The sequence below is a fragment of the Myotis yumanensis genome, unplaced genomic scaffold, assembly GCF_028538775.1.
Source record: "Myotis yumanensis isolate MYYU_CA2020_CCGP unplaced genomic scaffold, mMyoYum1.0.hap1 SCAF_6, whole genome shotgun sequence".
NCBI classification, from domain to species: Eukaryota; Metazoa; Chordata; class Mammalia; order Chiroptera; family Vespertilionidae; genus Myotis; species Myotis yumanensis.
Window position 1 is genome coordinate 40,918,726 of NW_027223757.1, and position 23,171 is coordinate 40,941,896.

Sequence of the window (23,171 nt, forward strand, 5' to 3'; positions counted from 1 at the left end):
AAGTAATTATGTATCTAATTAGTTGTCTGAATCTAGACCAGAAGATGGGAAGCTTTTCCTCTTGGGCATCCTTGACAGCCAGGTCATGGTACACACTGTAAGCCCCATTGGAATTTTATAAGGATCTTATTAATCTTGAACCTGAGATAGCTCCCTGGATATTCTGGACTCCTGGACTCGGTGTGCCATTAGGGAACTACATAGAGATAAGGGCTGTGTTGTTAGCCAGTTTATTTAATATTGCCAAGGGTAAACAGTGCCTCTGCTTTTGGCAAAAAAAGGCTCCTCCTCCCTCCCCCCCAAAAAAAGAACTGCAATTTTAAATGAGGGTTCAGTTCCATTGGGAGGTAGGTTGGCTTATCCCACCAGACCATGGTCCTGTGAAGTGCTGTTGAAGGCAAGGAGGAATGCAGAGCAGGCTGCAGAAGAGGAACGACCTAAGGTCGTTCCTAAGTCCCAGCCTTGTGTTCAATTGCTGAGATGAAAGAGGTGGCTTCCTCTGTCCTTCAATTTCTTTTTCTTTTTCACTGCATGAATATTTGAAAAGTTAAAAATTACTACTTCCCCCTCCTGCCCATTCTGGCTCTTTTCTGTCTGTTTCCCTCCTTTTCTAATACAAGTTGCTGTGGTCAGCTCATTTGTATTCTTTCATGATTGTATATTCAGTGTGGTGAAGTGGTTAGGCGATCATTTAGTCTATAGGTTACAGAATGACAACAGATAGATGTGGATAATTTCACAGGAGACCTAGAAGAGAAAAAGATATCACCTAGAGATTGAGGTTTTAAGACTGGCAGGCAGCTGTGAAGTGACCTCGCAAATGTATCTTTGGATATTGTTGCTAAACTTGACATTAGGTTGCTGTCTTTTTGGGGAGTATTTGATATTGTGCATATGGTGTTGGATGATATTAGAGGGTAGATTTTGTTTAACCTTCAGATGCAAAATGAAGGTTGCTTGTGCCAGGCACATTAGAGTCACTACACAAAGTAAATCAAGTCATTTCTAATGAGCTGGAGAGTCTGTAAGGCAGTTTGACTATGAAGTGGGCAGGAGAGTTGCAATGAATTACTGAGATGGCAGACAGCAGTGCTGCAGGGAAGCTCTGCTCAGCCTTTCCTTTGCATGATGATGGGCATCTGGAAAACAATGTCTCCATACTTCTGTCCTGTTATCTGGTATAGACTTCCTTTGAGAGAAGAAAGGAATGGTACACACCCATTCTACCTCTGAGGCTGTTAGCCAATGCTGCCTGCATAAGAGGATAGTGGTAGTCATTACTATGTGACATGAACTTTTCTGGAGTAGATGACGGTTCATTATTTACATTTGGAAACATGGGAGACACTTTAGGAGACCTCCTTAGGATGGGAAAATACCAGACCCAGAAGAGTCTCTATAATTTGTGAGATATGAAGCTAGTTAATCTTCGTTATGTTAACATGGAAAAAAACAAAGGCTTATAACCTGGTCATTTCTTCTCATCAAAATATTTTATAAGCATTTCATTTCACTTATTTTGCAAAACAGAATGTTCAGTTTGTGACACTCAACAGTTACTTGTCCTCTTCCTTTATGTATTAGCAAATGGGATGGCAGATGGGAAGTGAGGGACTGTTTTACATTAGTGCCTAATTGGAATCGAGGTTTTCATTTATTAATATAAAAAGATGTAAAGTATAAATTATAGAGGCACGTGCATCTTTTATTAATGTGCAGAATTGAGGATTTATTCATAAAAATTTATCTACTATTGAAATTAGGCTTTAGTTCCCACTAGTCTGTGAATTTCCTAAGGCAGAGAATAGTGTCTGTTTCACTATGCACATAGTAGGCATTCAATAATTTGTGTAAAAATGAATTACATCAGGTTATAATGATGTATTTGTCATCATAGAATCACACTTAGGAATCTAAGAATTGACATTCAAATTCTTCATATACTTTGCAACCAATATGTTGTTACCTAGGTAGTGAAATAACGAGATATTTTTTTCATATATGACTTTTTTCCCTTCAACATTTTAGCATTAAATATACTTTAATCAATAATATGCTTTACTTATAGTTTATTTATGATAGTGTTCAGATCTAAATTTGTATGTTTCATAAACCATGGTTGCAGTAAACATTATTCATGTTACCATTATAAGTTTTTATGCGGTCATACTGAATATGTGAACTTTAATGACTCCACTTGTGCAGTTGCTTTAAAGGAACAGCTTCTGAGAGATGTTAAGTATTTTTACCTTCTTCCCTGATCATAGTTTACTCCTATCAATCTAATCTGTAACCAGTAAGGACTGTGACTGGCTTTTATTATGAAAATATGGACTAGTAAAAAAACTCAAACGACTAGTAAAAATACTCAGTTAGAAATTAGATAGAAATTAGAACCATATATATGGAAATATATATATGTGGAAATATATATTTAAATATATATGACATCTGAAGGATTCAGGTAAATTAAGGTTTAAGAACATAAATTATATACCAAGTTGTTCTCTACATGCAATGAAGGATGTACTGTACAGTGACCATAGTATTTGGAAGAAATCATTTCTGTGACCTTTCTGTGTATAATTAATAGACCAGAAATATGATAAATTTGGTAAAATAATAAAATACCTCAAAGACAAAAAAAACCCCACATAATTTCCCCCAGGTATAAAGAAAAGCAGAAACAGAGTGAATTTTTTCAGTACATTCTAGAGTCATATAGATTTTAGGGCCTACTAGTAGACAGTGTTTCTATGTTTACTTTAAAGAATTTAAAATATTTAAATGATGAATGTTTTCTTCATTAAGGAAGCATGTATGATAAAAATTAAATGTTCTTTAGAAAACAATCAGCATAAATATTGGAATAAATGATTACTAAACCTGACAGAAAACAATATAAAACAAAAACAACTCTCCTATGGGTAAAAAAGGGAACATGTGTAAGTTTATTTGGTATTATTGTAATTGCTAGAGGTCTTGAAAACAAAATATACATAAATAAAATTAGAATACTTTATAAACAGCAAGAAATGTTGTTCCATATTTTTGCATGATCTTCACTAAACTATAGAAGTACAATGAAACAATGTTTTCCTCCAATAGCCACTTGTGAGAAGGTTTAAATGATTATAGGATTGTCAGGTAGTAGTGACAGGAAATGAGTATGCTGAAGACACTTCCATTTTGACAGTTCAGTAATGACTTGGAGCTAATTTTAGTTGGTTTCTGTTCAGAAAGAAATGAAAAGATCTTTGTGAAGAATGAAAACCCTCATCTTTGGATTTCAAAGAGGAAATTATAATAAGTAGGAGCAGGTTTAATCTACAATTTTCGTAGCAATTACAACAATAGACCAATTGTGGAGTAGGAGATATTATGTACTTCTCCTGCCAAGTTTCAAAGCTGCTGGCCCTATCAGATGCACCCAATGTGAAAAATAACTCATAATTAAAGAAGTAATGATTGAACTAGCAGCCAAGTGCTTACTAAATCACTCTTCAGAAGTGTTTGCCATCTAGGAAAATCATGGTCCATAGTACTTCAAAATTAACCACATGGGTCCTGAGAAAATGGTACAATGGCAATACCATCAGACACATTACTCAGTGATGCAAACATTTGTTTCTTTTATTCACTAACTATTTAATGAGCTTTACTTTGTTTCAAGCATTGCTCTTGGTGCTGATTATATAATACTGAACCCGGTGGCCAGGGTTCTTATCCTTATAGAACATACAGTCTTGTTGGGGGAAAAATAAAGAGTAAATAGCAATTGTATTATTGTAATCAAGAGGAAGAGCACCAAAGTGGCATGTCATCAAGATCTGGACCTCACAAAAGGTGTTCTGAGGGAAATGCACTGGATAGTGATATCACACATCATGGCAGTCTCTGTCATTAGAACTAGTTCTGTATTGGCTGAGTGGAAGCTACTGAGTTCAGTCCACTAGACATGCAGGAATAGCATGGAAGGAAGAAAGGGGAATACGATTTAAAACACTTTACTAAGAATTAACCTATGAACCAAAATTCTAAGATTCATGAAAAAAAAACCAAAACAAACTGATGCTTAGGAAGACTGCCAAAATATAAACAAGCAAAATCTAAATGAACAAATGATCAGTAAATGGACTCATGCTGTGATTAATTAATTTTATAGAAGCCTGAAAAAAGACTTCAAAGTGATTGTTAAAAGAACAGAAACATGTGAGACAAAACTGAAGAGGAATAAAATAATGCAATGGTAGATCCAATCAGATGTTTTGGGAATAAAAATATATTCAATGAAATCAAAATGCAATATATTGGATAGATTCTAGAAGGGACACAGTAAAAAAAAGAGAATAGTAAACTTGAAGATAGAACTGAAGTACAAAGAAAGAATATAAAAGATTAATTTAGTACAAAGAAAAGATTAGTACAAAGAAAAATATAAAAGATTAATTGAGAACTTTCAATATTTATTTAATATGAGTTTCAAAAAGAGAGAGAATGGAAAAGATATTAGAGAATCAATATGTGAAGGATAATTGTTAATGAAATGTCTTGAATTTAACATTATCACTCAAACTCTGAGTATGAAACTATAATCCTTAATAAATTCACTTTTAGTCATATTATGATGATCATTAAGAATAAGGGAAAATCTTAAAAGTTATCAGAGAAACTATACAAATTATCTGCAAATTAACAATAATTAGACAAACAGCAAACTTTTACTCTGACAGTAGATGTTAGAGGGAATGGAATGGTATTCTAAAGTGCTGAGAGAAGATATAAGTAAACTTAGAAGTATAGTCCCCAAAATCATGTAAAAGAGTTAAAAGTGAAGCTCTATATAAAAATAATAGATGTAGAGCTGTTCAAAGGTTCCCGTGTGTGGTACTTGTTCTAATTATCAGTAGGCTAGAATTACTATATAATTCAAGATCTTGATAGAAAAATTTTTAGTTGTATTTAAATCTAAATATACTAAAGTGAATCACCAAAATAATAGCAATTCAAACAACAGCTTTTAAATGAATAGAAGGAAGCAAAAAGAAAAAAATCAGATAGTGGAAGTAAGTCCAAGTACACCATTAATGCCATAATCACAGTAGATGTTCCTTGATCAATCTCATCTGTGAGAAGTCGGATTATCAAATTGGTTATAAAACTCAGTCTGTCTACCTTGAATCCAAGATAAATACCAAAACCAAAATAATGCTGAAAGGTTTAAATTGCAGGACACCAAAAGATCTACTGTGCAAAAATCCAAATTTAAGTAAGCTGAGGTTCTCAAGTGAAATAGAATTTAGAGTAAAAAAAAAATTACACATAAAATGATACACTACCAAATAATTTAAAAAAGAAATAATCTACCAAGATGTCACAACAATCAATATAGATATGTGTATATAAAAAAGCACTCTCCAATTACATAAAGCAAGAACTAAAAGGAGTAACCAGTAAACTCTCAATCATAAGGAAACTGATCAAGAATATAAAATTCAACTGGGGAAAAAAAGGGGACGTCTGTAATACTTTTAACAATAAAGATAAAATTTTAAAAAGAATAAAATTTAGTAAAGTTCAGAAGCATTGAAAAGTAAAATAACCTCTCTATCTCTATCTCTCTATATGTACCACATGCACTTCTATGTCTTTATATCTATAGCATCTCCAACAATGACCTTATATAATTTATGGGTTAAGGAGGAAAGCAATGCAAAAAGCTGTATAAAAACAAAACTATATATCAAAACTTGTGAGATGCTGCTAAAACAGTGCTTAGAGGTAACTTTCATAAAAAGAAGAAATTCTGAGAATAAATGATTCATGTTCTGTTCCAGAAACTAGAAGAATAAAGACAATAAATGAACATAAAACTATTAAAAAGAAATAATAAAGATGAGAGAAAAATTAGTGAAGTAAAAAGCCAAAAAACACAGAAAGATCAACATAATCCAAACTAGTAAAGTAATTTGAAGAAATTAATTCTATAACAAACTCCTACCAAGACTGATCAAGAAAAAAGAAAAAGGCATAAACAGGTTTGCGAGACTTTTTTTAGTGAGGAAATATAGGAACTATATAGGTTATATATACATATATTAATGAATGATATAACTACAAATAGAGTGAAGATTTTAAAAATCACAATTGAATACTCTGAGCAACTTTATACAGATACTAGTGGCCTGGTGCATGAAATCCGTGCACATTAAAAGGGAATTAATTAGAGGAAATATTTTAATATTGCTATTTGCCCTTTATAATAGAAGTGTCAGAGATGAAAGAAAATAAGTAAAATGTATATGAAAATCTTCCTCCTGTCAGAGTCTGGGGCATGCCGCAGGACCCAGAGTCAAGTCCCTGCCTACCTGTGTGTGCCTAAAAATCATGCGAGACCCAGACCTGGCTGGCCCCACCCCTGTCAAGCACTGCTGGGTGGGGGGCACAGCCTCAGGTCCCCCTCCCTGGCCTGGTGCCATGCAGCCTCAGGTCCCTGCTGATCACTCGTTACGGCTCATTATAGGAACTCTGCTTCCGCTGTGGGCGTAGCCATCTTGTATTACGGGAACCCTGCTTCCACTGTAGGTGCAGCCATCTTGTGATGGCATGATGGAGTGAGGATCAATTTGCATATTGCCTCTTTATTATATAGGATGTTTGAAAAAATACAGGAAATGGATAATTTTTGAGAAAAAATATATACCAAAGTCAACATAAGGAGAATTAAATGGATAACTACTAAAGAAATGGAATTAATAATTCATTTTACTTTCTCCAAAGACACAAAGTCAAGCTAGTTTTCTAGGCTAATTTTATCTAATTTTAAAATAGCAGAAATTCTTATTTTATATACTCTAATTTAGTGACTACAAGAAGAAAAAAATTACCTAACTTATTTTGAAAGGGCTAATATATCTTTGATACCAAAAGTAGACAAGGACAATAAAAGAAATATAAATTATAGTTACAGTTATTTTTTAATAGATGAAAACAAAACACAAAAATAAAAAAATGGAAAATCATAATCCAGAAATGTAAAAACAGTGCATCATGATAAAGTAGAATTTTCCTAAGGAATGAAAGGTTTTTCAACTCTAGAAGATGTGTTGATGTTTTTATGCATTGTATTAGAAAAATTGTTGGGACACAAGTCTCATATTTCTGCACATCTTGCAAGCAGACACTGATTGATTTTGGTTTGGGAAAAAATTTTAAGCATGTTTATAAAGTGAACAGTCTTGGAAAATAAAGGTAGTGTCTCCCTTTGGAACAAAAGGTAGGCATTCTTACTGTACAGCCTAATAAAGATAATGTCTCCCTCCAGAAAAGAGGGCAGGCATTTTAAGATTTGGGTCTCGTAAGCTCAGAGGTTCTCTCTTGTAATGAACCCTACTGCCTGTGCAGTGTCCACTCAGCTCCATCTGTGGTTTTCCCATGAGACTTGGAGGCAAGAGAACCTGACAGAAATATGCTGATATTCATGCTGTTTGCGATGTCATGGGTAAAAAAGTCTTTTGACTATGACCCTGGAGTTTCATGTCTTCTGCCAGCATCCATGAAGTTGTGGCAGGCTAACTTGAGAGTCTGCAAATAAGGAAAAAGCTCACCCCCATCACAGTTCCTGGTGTTAGCTGCAGAAATAGCATTTAGAAAAATTCAAAATTTATTCATGACAAAAATTTTTTAGCAAACTAAGAATCAAAAGTAACTATTTTAACTACTAAAGCATATATGTAAAATATCTACAGTAAGCATAGTTAATAATGAGATTTTAGAATGATTTCTATTTATGTTGAGATCAAGACAAAAGAACTCTGCTATTATTATTAACTAGAGGCCCATTGCACGAAGATTTGTGCAATAGGCCTCCTTTCCCCTGGCTGCCAGCACCAGTTTTCCTCTGGCACCCGGGACCCAGACCTTCACTCTGGCCACTGCCTTCCATCTTCGCTCTGGACACAGTCTTCACTGCGGCTGGAGCCTTCAGTCTTTGCTCCTCGCTCCGGCGGGAGTCTTCAGTCTCCGGCCAGAGCTGCTCCTGTAGCTCCTTCTGCCCCCCGACCCTCCCCCTCATAGCTTGATCACTGCTTTGCCTGCAGACCTTGCCGATGGGCTCCTGGGTTCTAGGGGCCGCCTTGCCTGTGGCCTGGCTTTACGATCACGATCATGATCATGGGCCGCAGGCAAGGCGGCTCCTGGGTCCCGGGGTGCCACCTTGTCTGCGCCCGGCTTTCTGATCACCATCACGGACCGTAGGCTAGGCGGCTCCTGGGTCCTGGGGGGTCGCCTTGCCTGCGGCCTGGCTTTCCGGTGGCTCCTGGAGTCGCACACTGGGGCCTGGATGGTGGCTCCTGGTGTCCCGCCTTGCCTGCAGTATGCAAATTAGCCGCCATCTTTGTTGGCAGTTAATTTGGATATCGTGCTGATTAGCCAATGGGAGGCATAGCGGAAGTATGGTCAATTACCATGTTTGTCTATTATTAGATAGGATAGTCAGATTATATTGGGTAGATCTTAGACAATGAAGCAAGACAAGCAAAGCAATTAGAGGTATAAAGATTAAAAAGAAAAAGATAAAACATATTAAAGAGAAATTTATTCAAGAAAATCTATAAGCAGACTAATAAAATCAAAATGTTCAGCAAGCGTCCCAGGCTTATGAGCAGACTTGGAGTTAATACATCTGTATTTTCTCCTAAACTTGGGACAAGGTTCATATCTTGCTCATCTGGGTATACCCAGTATCTAGATCAGTGCCTGGCACATAGTAGATGCTTATTAAATTGTTGAACAAATGAAAGTATTGGATACATAATATATGGGCATATGTATTCCTATGCTTTCAATTAATAGATGAGGAGATGGAGACTCAGAAAGCCTATTAGGTTCAACTTTACATAGTCTATATTATTCATAGGGAAGATTCAGATATTTTGAATTCAAGTCTATCCTTTCCATATACTACCTTTGCTGCTAAGGTGATAACTTTTATTTTATTAATTTCCTTATTTTATTTTTAAAAAACTTTTATTGTTGAAAGTATTACATATGTCTCCTTTTATGCCCCCATTGACCCCTTCTAGGCTGCTCCTGCATCCCCCACCTTCACCCCTAGGCCTTCACACTATTGTCTGTGTCATGGGTTATGAATATATGCATACAAGTTCTTAGGTTGATTTTTTTTTTTTTTGGTAAATTAGGCTGATGAATATTTCATAATTATAGCACTGATCAGATTTAATAAAGCAAAATAAGAACTTTGTTTAGGAAACAACCTTATTGGGTTTCTCCTTTCTTTTACATCTCTTTTTAGATCATGTATTTTAGTAGGCTAGTTTTCTTTTTGTTTCATGTTGAAGAGTGTCAATAACTAGGCACAGTGCCTGAATCATCCACAGAGGATACTTAATATGTTGAGTAAATTCTGGCATCAGCATGTTCTTGTCTAAATCATCTCAAGTAATTAATTTCATGGAACGTTGCCTGGGTGGCATATTCATACCCCTATCTCCTCATTCTTAGCATTCCCAGGAATGTTTGTGGTACTGGGTAGACAATTAATACAATACCAGATATAGATAATTAGCAAACCCCTCTATATCATGCCTCTGCATTTCTGATCTAGGGAATATCTATCAGTCAACATGGTGGCTAAAAATAATGGAAGTTATTCCAGTCAGACTTCCTGAGTTGTATCAAAGGGCTTTTCTGCCTCTGGCATCTGGTTAGGTTTGGCCAATGTCCTTCCTCCTCCCACCCCTACCCCAGTGGGACATCAAGGCAGTCTATACTCTATACTTGTGCTGTCCAGAACGGTAGCCACTAACCACATGTGGCTATTGAGCACTTGAACTGTCGCAATTCCAAATTGAGTATGCTATAAGTGTAAAATACACATTGGATTTCAAAGACTTATAAAAAAAAGAATGTAAAATACCTCATTAATGATTTTTCTTTTAAATGTTGAAATGACATATTTGATTAAATAAAATGTATTATTAAAATTAATTTCACTTAGTGTAATTTAAAAAAACGTGACTACTAGAACAAATTACATTACATTCGTGAGTCTCATTCCATTTCTATTGAACAGAACTCCTCTATGGAATTCTTTCTCCTCCTGGGCACTTGCAATCTCATTCTCTCCTCATCCCTTCAGGCTTAGGGGTAGTGACGGCTCTCCTGTGGCCGGCTCTGGGGTTCTGCATTATCCCTGGTTGTACCCTCATACCCTACCAACACTACTAACTTTGTAATTAGTATATTTTGTAAGTAATCCTTCCTGGACTTTTTTTCTAATAATTTCATTTTCTGTTGGGACCCTGACTTACACAATGACTATTTGACATGGGGCCGGTAGATGAACACATTAACTATGCCTTCCACCTTTGTGGAAATGATTGATAATAGAACATTGTTGATCCATTTCTCATCTGATTAAAGATGATTAAAAATGATTGTAGTGTGAAAGTACTTTTATTATTGTTACCATTATTTTTATATTTGTTTTCATTCACAACCTTCACTTTGATTAGACTTGGACCCTCAAAAGAAATAGATTTGAAAATGACACTTCTCTTTATAGAAAGCCAACAACTCAAATGTTTTATAAACGTTTAAAATCTCCTTTGGTATTTATCTATCCAATAATGTATAAAACATTTATAAGGTCAAGAAAATGGTTTTGGAGGCTAATAATGATAGTACTAACAACAACAGTAATAAAATCACTTTGGCATATGCAGCTTTTTTTCTACTCTTTTTAATTCAAATCAGTATTTTCGAGTTGCAGCAAATAGCAAGATAGGATACAGAGTTAGGATAAAATTAACTTATTTCTATATTCCTCCCTTCAAGAACAACAATAACACCTATTTTACAGTATCTTTTGTAGAAATAAGGCCCATTCATGACTTGGTTTCTAGTAGGAGGCTAGAATTTGTGATTCCAGTCACCTTAACACTTACCTTTTTAAAAAGCTACTCGGTTTACTCTTCTCACAAAATTTTCCAGAGATGCCTGTTTCTAGGATTGCTGAATGTTTTAATGGGTAAATACTTCTGTTCTAAATTGACACCAGAGGAAAAATTCCAGACATCAAAATAGCTCACATTTGTATAGACTCTCATTTTCCAGCAGTGTTCTGAGGCTCTCCAGGGTTCCATAGATGGGGGAAGGCAGAGCAGGAAGGAGGTACACAGGTTGGGCACCAGCTCCTTCTTGCTTCCATCTCTTTAAACCAGAGTAGCTCCAGTTCCACACTTAAGACCCACGCTTGAAAAAAAGTTAACTTTACTCTGAAAGAAATTTAAATTCTCTTTCATCAGAACATTTCTCCCTCTTCCTCCTTGTCCTGCTCATCCTCTTCCTCCTTTTTTTCACTTCAGTAAAACATGTAGGATTTAATAGGGTAGGAGCAATTTTCTCATTTATAAATGAGGAAAATTAGATTTAGAAAGTTTAAGTGAGATTGTCCAAGGTCACAGAAAAAGACAAAGTAATTGTTGGCTGGGCCTAGGTCCAGGTCTCCCATATTCTATTCAGAGTTCTTGGATGTTCACCACAGTGCTTCCACCTGCAGAGTGACACTGATCAGTGTGAAGCTGGGCAAGCCATCAGAATTGGAGTCTAGATGAAGATATTTTTAAATGATTCCAAAGCAATGGGCTGAACACAAGCCAAACCAGGTGCTTAATTGCTTTTGTTACAAAGTCTGAATAGCCCAATCAAGGCGCTGCCAAATTCATCTTGGTAGCAGGTATCAGCCACTGTCATGATCATAGCTGATGAATTAGAGTCTGGCCAGAGAACTCTAATCATGTGGTGCTGTACTTACTGGTTGGGGAATGGGTAATTCAATCAGACTTCCTCTCTTAGAAAGTTTGAACAATGAGACATACAGCTGGTGTCAGGAAAGTTTACAAAATAAGGTAGGAAGAAGAAAGCATGGAGTAGAGAGGAGTATGCAGTAAGAAGTTAGTCCATTGAGTGGTAGAGTTGAGAAGCTGAGTCAGAGTTTGTTTTTTTTTAAAAATATATATTTTATTGATTTTCCACAGAGAGGAAGGGAGAAGGACAGAGAGCTAGAAACATCAATGAGAGAGAGAGACATCGATCAGCCGCCTCCTGCACACCCCCCACTGGGGATGTGCCCGCAACCAAGGTACATGCCCCTGACCAGAATCGAACCTGGGACCCCTGAGTCCACAGGCCGACGCCCTATCCACTGAGCCAAACTGGCCAGTGCTGAGTCAGAGTTTTTGAGTCCCTGGCTGGGGTTCTCTAAAAGCCCAAGTGCTTGTCTCTCCCCATCTCTGTATTCAGTGACAACACATTGTTAGCTTGAAATTGGCCTTGAAGGTTTTTTTCTTTTTACACAAAAGAAATTAACAAAAGCTTCATATCAAGTTTCCTCATATATAGCTTGCTGTTAGATATTTACCAGGCACCATTGTGCAGAGCTCTCGAGTAGCCAGTGATGGATGCCCCTTAGAAGGGAATGACTACTAAAGCTCCTGCTGGGTTGCCAGAGCTACTACTGTGTGTTTAGGGGCGTACTAATCTCACTGAGCTGTGTGGAAAGTGAACTGCAGGCCTTGTAGACATTATCTTCCTTACCTCCAGGCTGTAATTCTCCATTAAAAGGAAGCCCAAATGTCTTTCTTTTTTACAGTGTGAAAGACCACAGCAGTCTTCATGGTGCCAGGCAATTGATTTAACTGATATTCACACCTCTATTTGTTGTTTTGGCATCATTTTTACTTGAGGCATCAACCTTTTGTAAACTCAGTTTGGATATATTTGTATCTTGATCAAGTTAGGAAATTCACATGCTCTCCTTCCTCTGGTATAAAAGTCAGCAGGACTTTGTTTTTGAACTAGGTTCAGAGGTTCTTGCTGTGTTTATTTGCAACATATGAAATAGCCTTCAGCATGCTGACTTGTTTTCTGGGTTTGCTTCCGATATTGTTACTATCTTCTTCTATACTAATAAAAGGTTAATATGCTAATTAGACCGGATGTCTTCCTGACGTCCTTCTGGACAAAGCCACAGTGGTGGGGGCCAAGGCAGAGGCAGTTAGGGGCGATCAGGCTGGCAGAGGAGGGCAGTTAGGAGTGATCAGGCTGACAGGGGAGGGAAGTTAGGGGCAATCAGGCAGGCAGGGGAACAGTTAGGGGCCAATCAGGCTGGCAAAGGAGCAGTTAGGGGTCAATCAGGCCGGCAGGCAGAGGTGGTTAGGGGGGCAATCAGGCCAGCAGGCAGTGGTGGTTAGGGGCAATTAGGCAAGCAGGCAGGTGAGTAGTTAGGCGCCAGCAGTCCCCGGATTGCGAGAGGCATGTCCGACTGCTGGTTTAGGCAGGCAGACGAAGGTTGGCAGTCGGACATCTCCAGAGGGGTTCCGGATGGAGAGGGTGCAGGCTGGGCTGAGCCCCCACCCCCACCACCATGCACGAATTTCATGCACCAGGTCTCTATAGGGAATAATTACCAAACCTGTATTGCTGGTGTTGGGGATCTCACTTTTTCATCAAGAAAGCCATACCCAACAGTCTTAGTCAGTCTCAGGTCTTCTGCTCTGCAAGGCATCTTCCTTCTCTCTACCCTTCTGGTTCCTCTCCTTGTTAACATGTTGGACTCAAAAGCACTCCTGCTCTAGGGTGTTTCTGAATTAAACACAACAATTGTTGTTCATGCCTTTTCTCTGTTTCTTTAATGCATTCCCATTCATCCTTTTCAATAGATTCATACTGAAGTAGTTCTTAATGGTTTCCCATATCTACAATCTATTATTGCTCCAGATAAATGACAAATTCCTGGGTATTAGAGAATATGCTTTTCTTCTATTTCCTTTGCTGCTGCTTCAGTTTGTGGTTACTAAATAATTAGAAGAAGAACATATTTATGATTATTTTTAGCATTTAGTAAATCATGTATCCAATAATAGACTTACAGCAATTCTTGGAGGCAAATATTTTAATCCCCGTTTTTTGAATGAGGACATCTGAAAAGTTCAAGGTAGTTAAGATCTTAATAATTTCTTAAGATCTTATAGTAAATGCAATTGGGAGTGTGTGTCACCACCATTCCAATATTGGGAGAAGATCCTGAGTTGGTTTTCTTCAGTTCTCTAAAAAGGGGTACGTAGGATAGTAGTCTTCAGAATCTTGGGTCCCAAGCAACTTCATTCTCTGGTCCTATTTTGTTTCCTCCCTTGCTCCAGACTGGATGAGATTTTTCCACTACTGACTTTATATTGGGGCAGGTAGGGTTCCTGCTTCAGTTGGCACACCATACTTTGGATACCTTCTGCTAAAGTTTCTATGTCTTTTTCTGGAACCTGGGCACAGTCAGGGTCTGCAGTGTTTTCTGGGTGGGCAATATGGGATTAGACTGGAACCCATGTAAGTTCTGGTCTTATTTATTTCTTTTGGGCACTCTTTGACCTCTCTTCTACTAATGGGTTCAATTAAGGAGCTCTGGGACTCTAGCCTAGGAAGTTGCCCAAATGACTGGGCCAGTCCCAAGAGAGCAGCCTAGTGAGAAGATGGCTCCTGCTGGCTGGCATGGTATTTTTTCCCCCAAGGAATTGTCAGTATGATGCTGACATGTTGATTTCAGGTGACTTTCATGTCAAACAAGTTGAATAATCTTTACATACATTGATTAGACTATAAACAAATACAAAAGTACCTCTTATAAACCCACTAGAGGCCCGGTGCATGACATTCGTGCACTGGAGGGGCTACCTCAGCCCGGCGTGCGCCCTCTTGCAGTCTGGGACCCCTCAGGGGATGTCCACCTGCCGGCTTAGGCCCGCTCCCCTCCGGGAACCCTCGCTCCTTACTGCCTGCCTGCTTGCTGCTCCTTACCTCTGGGCTCACTGCTCCTTAGCACTGGCGCGGAAGTGGGAGAGGCTCCTGCCACCGCCGCTGCGCTCGCCAGCCATGAGCCTGGCTTCTGGCTGAGTGGCGCTCCCTCTGTGGGAGTGCACCGTCCACCAGGGGGCAGCTCCTGTGTTGAGCGTCTGCCCCCAGGTGGTCAGTGCGCGTCATAGCCACCGGTTGTTCCACTGTTCAGTCGATTCACATATTAGGATTTTATTATATAGGATTATTAGAAATCTTCATTGATAAATCCCTATATCTTATATGGGCCCATGAATTTCATAAAATATTTTAAAAATAAGATTTTTATATAGGCAGAAACATTACAAAAACTATTTTCCCGGGGCCCCGTAAACCTTAGGCACAGCCTTGCCCTTTAGGGAAAACTACCCTGGCTCTCCACCCATTATTGATAGAATCTAGTATTCCTGATTTCCTTTTGCCTTAGTTTTCGAATTTCAAATACTTGGCTTATGCAAATCAAAAGCATTGACTTTTAACAATATAGCCTCAGGATCAGAGAAGATAGAGTTAAGAAATGGAATACTGAGAGCCAAAGATCTTAAAGTCAAATGCATTATATTTTTGAATTACAAGATTTCAAAAACCAGTCTGGACTGATTACAAAGTCTGCGCTCCTTACACTTTATGACATGGATGCAAGTTTTATTCCAGGTCTTTGTATGATCATATTGTTGGTCATCACTCAAAGTTAAACTAATTCCAATGGTTGCGTGAAATAAACAGTCTGAGGAGACTTACTAGTTAGCCAGATAATTGTTCGGTTTTTCTATCACAGAGTTTGGAGTGGACAGGGGCCTGGAAGGGTACTATCACCAAGTGGTTAGATAGATTGGCTCAGAAGCATATAGTTCAGGTTCAAATCCCTTTCCCACCACTGACTCACAATTATATATATATATATATATATATATATATATATATATATATATATTAATTTACAGCAAATCATGGAACCTCTCTAAACTGCAGTTCCCTCATCTGTAGAAGGAGGATAAGACTGATAAGAATAATACTTCTCTCATAGGGTTGAGGTAAGGATTTATTAAGACAAAATGCTGTTAAGCCAACTCAACCATTGCTAGAAAATTATATTTTACTTGTAAAAGGAAGTTTTGCATTGTTTGTAAGAAAAATTCTAGCTATGAGCACCTCCCTTCAATGCCACAGTCATTTTGCAACTAGGGTGTGTGCAGCAAATGCTCATTGTTGCTCCATGAATGAATGAGCCTAGTTCACTGAGACAGATGAGTCATTCCAAGAGCAAGTGGGAAGGCACAAACACAGAGAGAAGGGATTTCTTAGCAGTAAATATTGAAACACTGAGAAGTCCAATTCAACCACCATTTTGCAGGAAATGCAGGGGTTAGGAGGATATGTGAAGCAACACCATGGGGACGCAATCACCAAGATCCAAATTACGTAGAACACTGTAGCTTGTTTAACATGAATTTCAAGGAGGAAAAAAGAGAGTAGGAACCTAGATTAAAGGCATAAGAGATCTATTGACCAATCACCATGTATAGAATTTACTGAAATCTTAATTAAAACACATTTTAGAAAACATGAGCCAATTGGAGATATTTGAAGAGTAATCAAATATTTTAGGATATTAAATAATTACTATGAATTTGTAAGATAATAAAGTTATTGGGTAAAACATTTAGAAGAATATACTGTAGTATTTACAGATAAAATGATAATTTGTCTGAGATTTAATAATGTGGAGTTTGGAGCACTGATGTTTTACAGACAAAACCAAGAGTTAATAATTGGTACAGCAGAGTAGTATCTACATGGTGGTTTAATATACTATTATTTCTTCTCTGGTGTATGTTTTCCATAAACTTTCCATCATAAAAAGTAAACATGCAAATAAAAAAGAAAGAAAACAACAAGATAGAAAGATCTAGTCAGATCAACTCCGTATTCTTTTCATTTAGTGGTAATTATTTTTAAGGACTCTTTGGTTAGAACTTTTCTTAAAATCTTATAACTATTAAATTTCTGGAAAATAACATTATTTTCAGATATTTAAAACTTTTAACCAAAGTAACACCATGTTTGACATTATTATTGTACTTTTGTTTTTCCAATTGAACAAACTACAAAACTGTACATTTATTACATTGATGCCTTCAGGTGTATCCACAAAGGAAACCACTGGTACTTTCAATTCATGTCTATATTAAATATAATATGAGTAAAGAAAATAAAAAACCTAGGAAACTCTACTTCAATAAATCTCTTGTTGAGGTGACATTGCCCCTATTAGGTTTCTCCATGGCCTACCCATAGGATGCATATGCAAACCCCTTTGTTCAAGAGTTCCCCATCCCTCCATCATCCCCCTTCTCCATAAACAGATCATGTCCAGTGCCTTGGCTATTGACCAGGGAGCCTCCTGATTGAGCAAGGGTCCCAGAAGGTGAAGATATTTATTGGCTTGTGACCATAGCCTTGTATTTTGATCTTAGCTATTAATTGTGACTTTGACCACTGGGGATAGATTCTCTGAAGAATCCTCATTCATTTTCCTTCTTGTGTACTGTTGTTGCTTTATATTTTCATGGCCTTGTTTTTCATCTCAGCAGATACCACCCAAGATTTTCTCCGAGTAAGAGTGACAAGAACTTGGGACTTGAGGTCCAGTCCTATTTGAAAACTTGTGACCTTGAGTACATCACCTGAGTTCTGTCTTCAGTTTTGTTTTCTTAAAATTGGTTAAGTAGTTAATTCTTAAAAGTAGTTAGTAATAATAACTACTTCACATGGTAGCTGTAGGGCATAATGAAATAACGGATAGAAAAGCCAAAAAATGTGGGATAGAATCTCACACCAAAACATGCTGTATAAAATTTTCACGTGGGACATGCATGTACTATTGAAAAAAATCTAGGATAATTTCCTGTAGGTTTAAAGAAAATATGAGAACCGTATAGGTTAATTATCTTTCTGAGAGGATGTAAATTATGAATTCCTACGGCACAAATGGTTTTGCCAAGATTAGAAGACTCTACCTACTCTCTCAAAAAAAGATAAATTATGTTCTTAATAATTATGAATCATAATTAATATTGAATTTTGCTAGAGGACACTGGTAGAATATTGCTCTTATAAAAGTCATTTCAGATTCCTGAAATCTTAGGAAATTAATAAAGATAGGTAGAAGAGGAGTTAAAGCTCTAAGTATTTAACTGAAAAATACTACCTTTGTTTTCATCAATCTTATATACTAGTAAATTTTATGAAAGTGAATTTTTGTTGAATTTAGTTTGTTTTCATATTAGTGGAAAGCAACATTTTATTCAATTGTTATATAATTGGCAAATTTTAACTGCCAAAAATTTTTTATAATACCTGTGCCACATTCTTTGATTTACTCCTGTATAAAATACTAAATTATATTACTTTTAAATACTGAGCTTTTTCTTATATCTGTAGCAAAAACCTCTTCAAGCAGAATTCCTTACATAACATCTATAAGGCTTAAGTTTACATTTAAGTTTTAAAAAATATTCCTTTTATTTGTAGTATTGTTGATATTCCTGAAATAGTTCTCAAATTTTTCCACTGAGGTCCAATACTCCAAGAAAATAAATGTAAATATATAGGTGGCACTCTTTTCCTTTTGACAGAGATCAAAACCAAGCAATGGAGGTAATTATGGAAATTTGGAGGACTGTCGCTGATAGGTTCTCCTACCTATAACATCATCTCTGACTGCCATGTGAAGCTCCACTTTGCTTCAGCTGCAGCTGAAGGTCAATAACGGTGGCTGAGACCTCACCATGAACTTTTAGTTAATTTTAAGGCAAGAGAAAAAGTGGATTTTGGGTTGAGTGCAGGGAAAAGGAAACAAAAAAAGGAATGTTACCAGGTGGCACTGAAATAGCATCAAACAGCAGATCCTTCATAGGCTTTATGTTGCTACCAGAATTCTATAACTGAATATGATGTTGTAGCAGGTTAAGGTTTCAGTAAGATGTCTGAATGTACTGTGTGTAAGTAAAATGTGACCAACACATTTGGGATGTTTTGTTTTTGTTTTTTCTAGAATATTTCAGTTGACTTAGGGAAATGGGGATGGCCAAAACTAATTATTTTACACATGTTTTGAAGCTCATACAATACCCATCACTATCTAAAATGATCCTTGTAGTTGTTGTTTGATGTTGTTGTTTATGTGTTTGTCTCTTTCTTTTCATTAGAATGTAAATTCCAAGAGAGCAGAGACTTTTATCTACTGCTAAATCACCAGTGTCTAAAACAGGGCCGAATTCAATAAATATTTATTGACTGGGTGCTGCTGGGTGTAATTATATATTTTGATTGAATACTAGAGTGAGGTAGGCATTACCCATAATTCAGATATAAGTACAGGGCTAACTTAAAAGTCATCCATTTGTGTCCTGTCATTTAAAAAAATTTCATGAACTATGGGAGTACACTCACGAAAGCTTTTAGAAAAGAGTCTTTTTTTCATGAAATATATCTGCAAAGGGCAAGTTTAGAGCTTGGAAATTTTTGTATTAGATGAAAGGTGAGAAGAACAAAGATTTGGAAGGAAGCAATTTTTGAGATGAATAGGCACCCCACATCTAGATATACAGGGCAGACAGGAAGCATGCAAGGAGGAAGAAACGCCTGGAGGTTGGCAAAGGAAAAGGGAACGGGAATGAAGGCTGAATTTGAGTGGGGCCTTATATGGGGGAATTGTGGAAGAGCAATTTCTAGAAGCACCATCATAAACGATGGTGACCATCTAGGCAAGAAATGTACTTTTGATTTTGAAGGTAATGCAAAGTGAAAGTGGAGCTTTAGATATTTAAAATCATCACAGCAGCGGATGACTGTGTAAATAATATTTGGAACTGATTTTTTAAAGTAGGAGAGAAGAGTGTGATTATCATCACAGGAAGTATGTTTCATATATGTGAGGACAACATTAACCTGCACTGCAAAGTTAGCTTATTATGTCAATCCAGTATACTACCAGAAGCTGAAAAAACTGCTTCTTTCTACAACCAGTAGATATGTCTGTGGTGGGAAACCACAAATATTAAACTCATTAAGAAGAAGTTGGCTACCTTCTAATATTTGTAATGAAAAATATAACTGTTTCTTTACTTTTTTTCCAATCCTAATGAATCTTCACTTCTTTTTAAGATATTGCCCCGGCTGGTGTGGCTTGGTTAGAGCATTGTCCCTACTCCAAAAGGTTGCGGATTTGATTCCTTGTTAGGGCACATACCTAGGCTGTGGGTGTGATCCCCATTTGGGCACATATGCGAGGCAACCAACCAATGTTTCTATCACACATTGATGTTTCTCTCTCTCTTCCTCTCTCTAAAAAATATCAATGAATATTTTCCCAGGTGAGGATAAATATATAAGATATTATTTTCACATCTACTTTCCTTTGCAAGTTTTCAATTCATGCATAAGTCCAAAAGTATTTGAATTAAGTTTCTCTAGGGGTTGCTTTGAAAAAAGGAATCAAATAGAACTGTTCCTTTTGGCAGTGTACTATTTTACCCTCTGATAGTTTTGTGTTATTGCCTTTTTATATTGAATTTCTTTTAACCAAGTAATTCAGTATAAAAATCTAAGAAAGAATCTTAGAGCATGATAGTGTATTCAGTGCAAATATAATTATTGACAGTGAACCAAGACAATGAGCTTTTGATTATAGAAAAATTTCCAATATCCATCATGGACTAAGAGCTAGCATTTAGTGTGTCTATATTTGAGGACTTTGCACACATCATTTGCAATTCTCTCAGCCACTGTTTAAGGCAGTACCCCAGGCCTCAGTTTGTGGACCTTTCCTCTTCCTTCCCTTCCCCTCCTCTCAGATTTGGATAAACTGTGGGTTATGTTAACACCTCTTTATTATTATAATATTAGAATATAAGAATCTGTTATACTATTTAGATTCCAAACTTAATACCACAAATGTAAAATGTTAATAACTTAATCATTGATTTAGCTACATGTACCATGCATCGTGCTAAGTTCTTGACAGATTCTGTTGAATCCTCCCTACCAACCTGTGAGATGAAGACAAGTGTTTCCTTCAAGTTCATCCAGCTAGGTCCTGGAACCTCTCCATCTTCAGATTCATACTCTCAGGACAGGAGAGATTGCCTTCCATCATAGCTGTTGTTCCACTTGATTTGTTTTCAAAAGGTTCTTTCTGCCTGGAATGGTATAATGGCAGCCGAGTCATCATCTAGTCTGAGCCCTTCATGTAATGGATGAAAAATCAGCAATCTGGAGAGGTTAAGTGACTGGCCAAATGCCACCTGCAGACAACATTCAGAATGAAACCGAGGGTTCCTCACTCTTTGTCCTGGTTTCTTCTGTCTCTACACTGTTTTATTGCTGCCTTTAAATTGTTTGGGAATAATGCAATATTTAGGGTTATCGTTTTTTTCTTGAAATAATGAATCAGTACAAAACTTACTAGCTACCAGCATTATTTGAAGACTGTTTAAATGGTGTCAACATGCTCCAATTAGACATCCCACTCACAGAGGCATAGGCTCATATGCAGCCCAAGGCCAGCTGGTCAACCTCAGGGCAGGGTCTCTGCAGCAGGCTCCAGAGCAGAAAGAGCAGAAAGTGCACGGAAATAATTCGCATCAGAAAATGTAGACAGCATTTTCACTGAATTTTGAAGATAAGGTAAGGTATTCACTCTGTAGTGTTTCAAATTCCTGGACTGCTCTCCATTAAAGCTTTAGCACTGGCTTCTGAATTAAGCAACCACTGAATGATGTTTACTGACAAGAGTGGCTAACCCTCGGTTTACTGAAGCAGGGCTTTGTAAAGGGAATTAATGGCTGTGTACCTACAGGAAGTATTATACACATGCAGGCATTCACTGTTATGATCTTAGACTGCTTTTGCAGATGTGTACTATATATGCTCAGAGATGCAAAAACAAAACAGAACATTAAATCAAACATTTCATGCTCAGTTCTAACAGAGATTTTTCTTGCAGCCATACTTAAAAAATGACTTTCACCAGTTTTTTGGGCTAGGATGAGCAGGAAATCAATATCAAACACACTCTATAGTCTCCCTCCCTCCCTCCCACCTTCCCTCCCTCCCTTCCCTCTTCTTTCCCTCCCTTCCTTCTTTCCTTTATTTCTGTTACTTAGTGCTTAGTGAACTAAGACATACATGAATATCATTTTGGGTTCTTAATCTGGGTTTATCCTCCTCAGTGAGGCTTTGGGTCATCTGTCCACATAGTAAAAGAGCCCCTGCAGGAAAGGTAAGACACCTGTCTTGATCCCTACTTGATTATTCAGGTGAAGACTCTCATGTCTAAAGTGGCAACCTGTCCCAAACAATGACCCGTACACAATTTATATATATACTAGAGGCCCAGTGCACAAAATTTGTATACAGGTAGGGTCCCTAGCAGCTGCCGCCACCGGTCCCGCCCTGTGGTCAAACTCCTGGTCGAACTCCCGGTGGAGGGGACAATTTGCACATTAGGCTTTTATTATATAGGATGTGAGTGTGCTATATGTTTTAGACACAGACATTTTATACACAAATTGTTTAAATTTTCTGGACAAGGGAAAAGATATAAGAGCTTCTTTCCCCTTTTCATTATACTAGAGGGATATCTTTAAATTGTAATATCGCCTCGTATTATTTCCAACTTTTACTTCCAACTTTTCATCTATATTTACACTATTTCTCATCATCACAATTTAAGTTATGATCTTGACTATGGATTGTCTTTAAATATTCTATGTATTTTAAACACATTCTTTTCCCTAAGTTTCACTATAATCAAAGAAAAAGAAAACAATGTTTGACCTATGTCTGTATAAAAATATAATATTCTAGTACCTACATTTACTTATTTATTTATTTTTATTATTTTTTACATTTACTTTTTTAAAGAGACAAAAGGTTGTAAATATAAAACATCTGGATGTGTGGCAGACTGCTGAATCTTCACAAATCTCCCCCCTTATTCTTCCATGCTAGGGACATTTACAAGCTTCTCCTGAGGCTAAGAGTGGCCATGAGACTGTTCTCATTTAAAGGGGATTAAAGGTTGTGTGTGCAGCTTCTGTCCCAATTGCTAAAAAGAACTTGCTTGCCCTTGACCCCCTCTCTTTTGCATTCATTAAGTTGGAGTCTGGATATAGCTGATTCCTGTCTTCAATTTGCAAGTGAGGACAATGGATGATTTTTTCAAATTTCTCACAAATCATTATTAACCTTTGGGATTC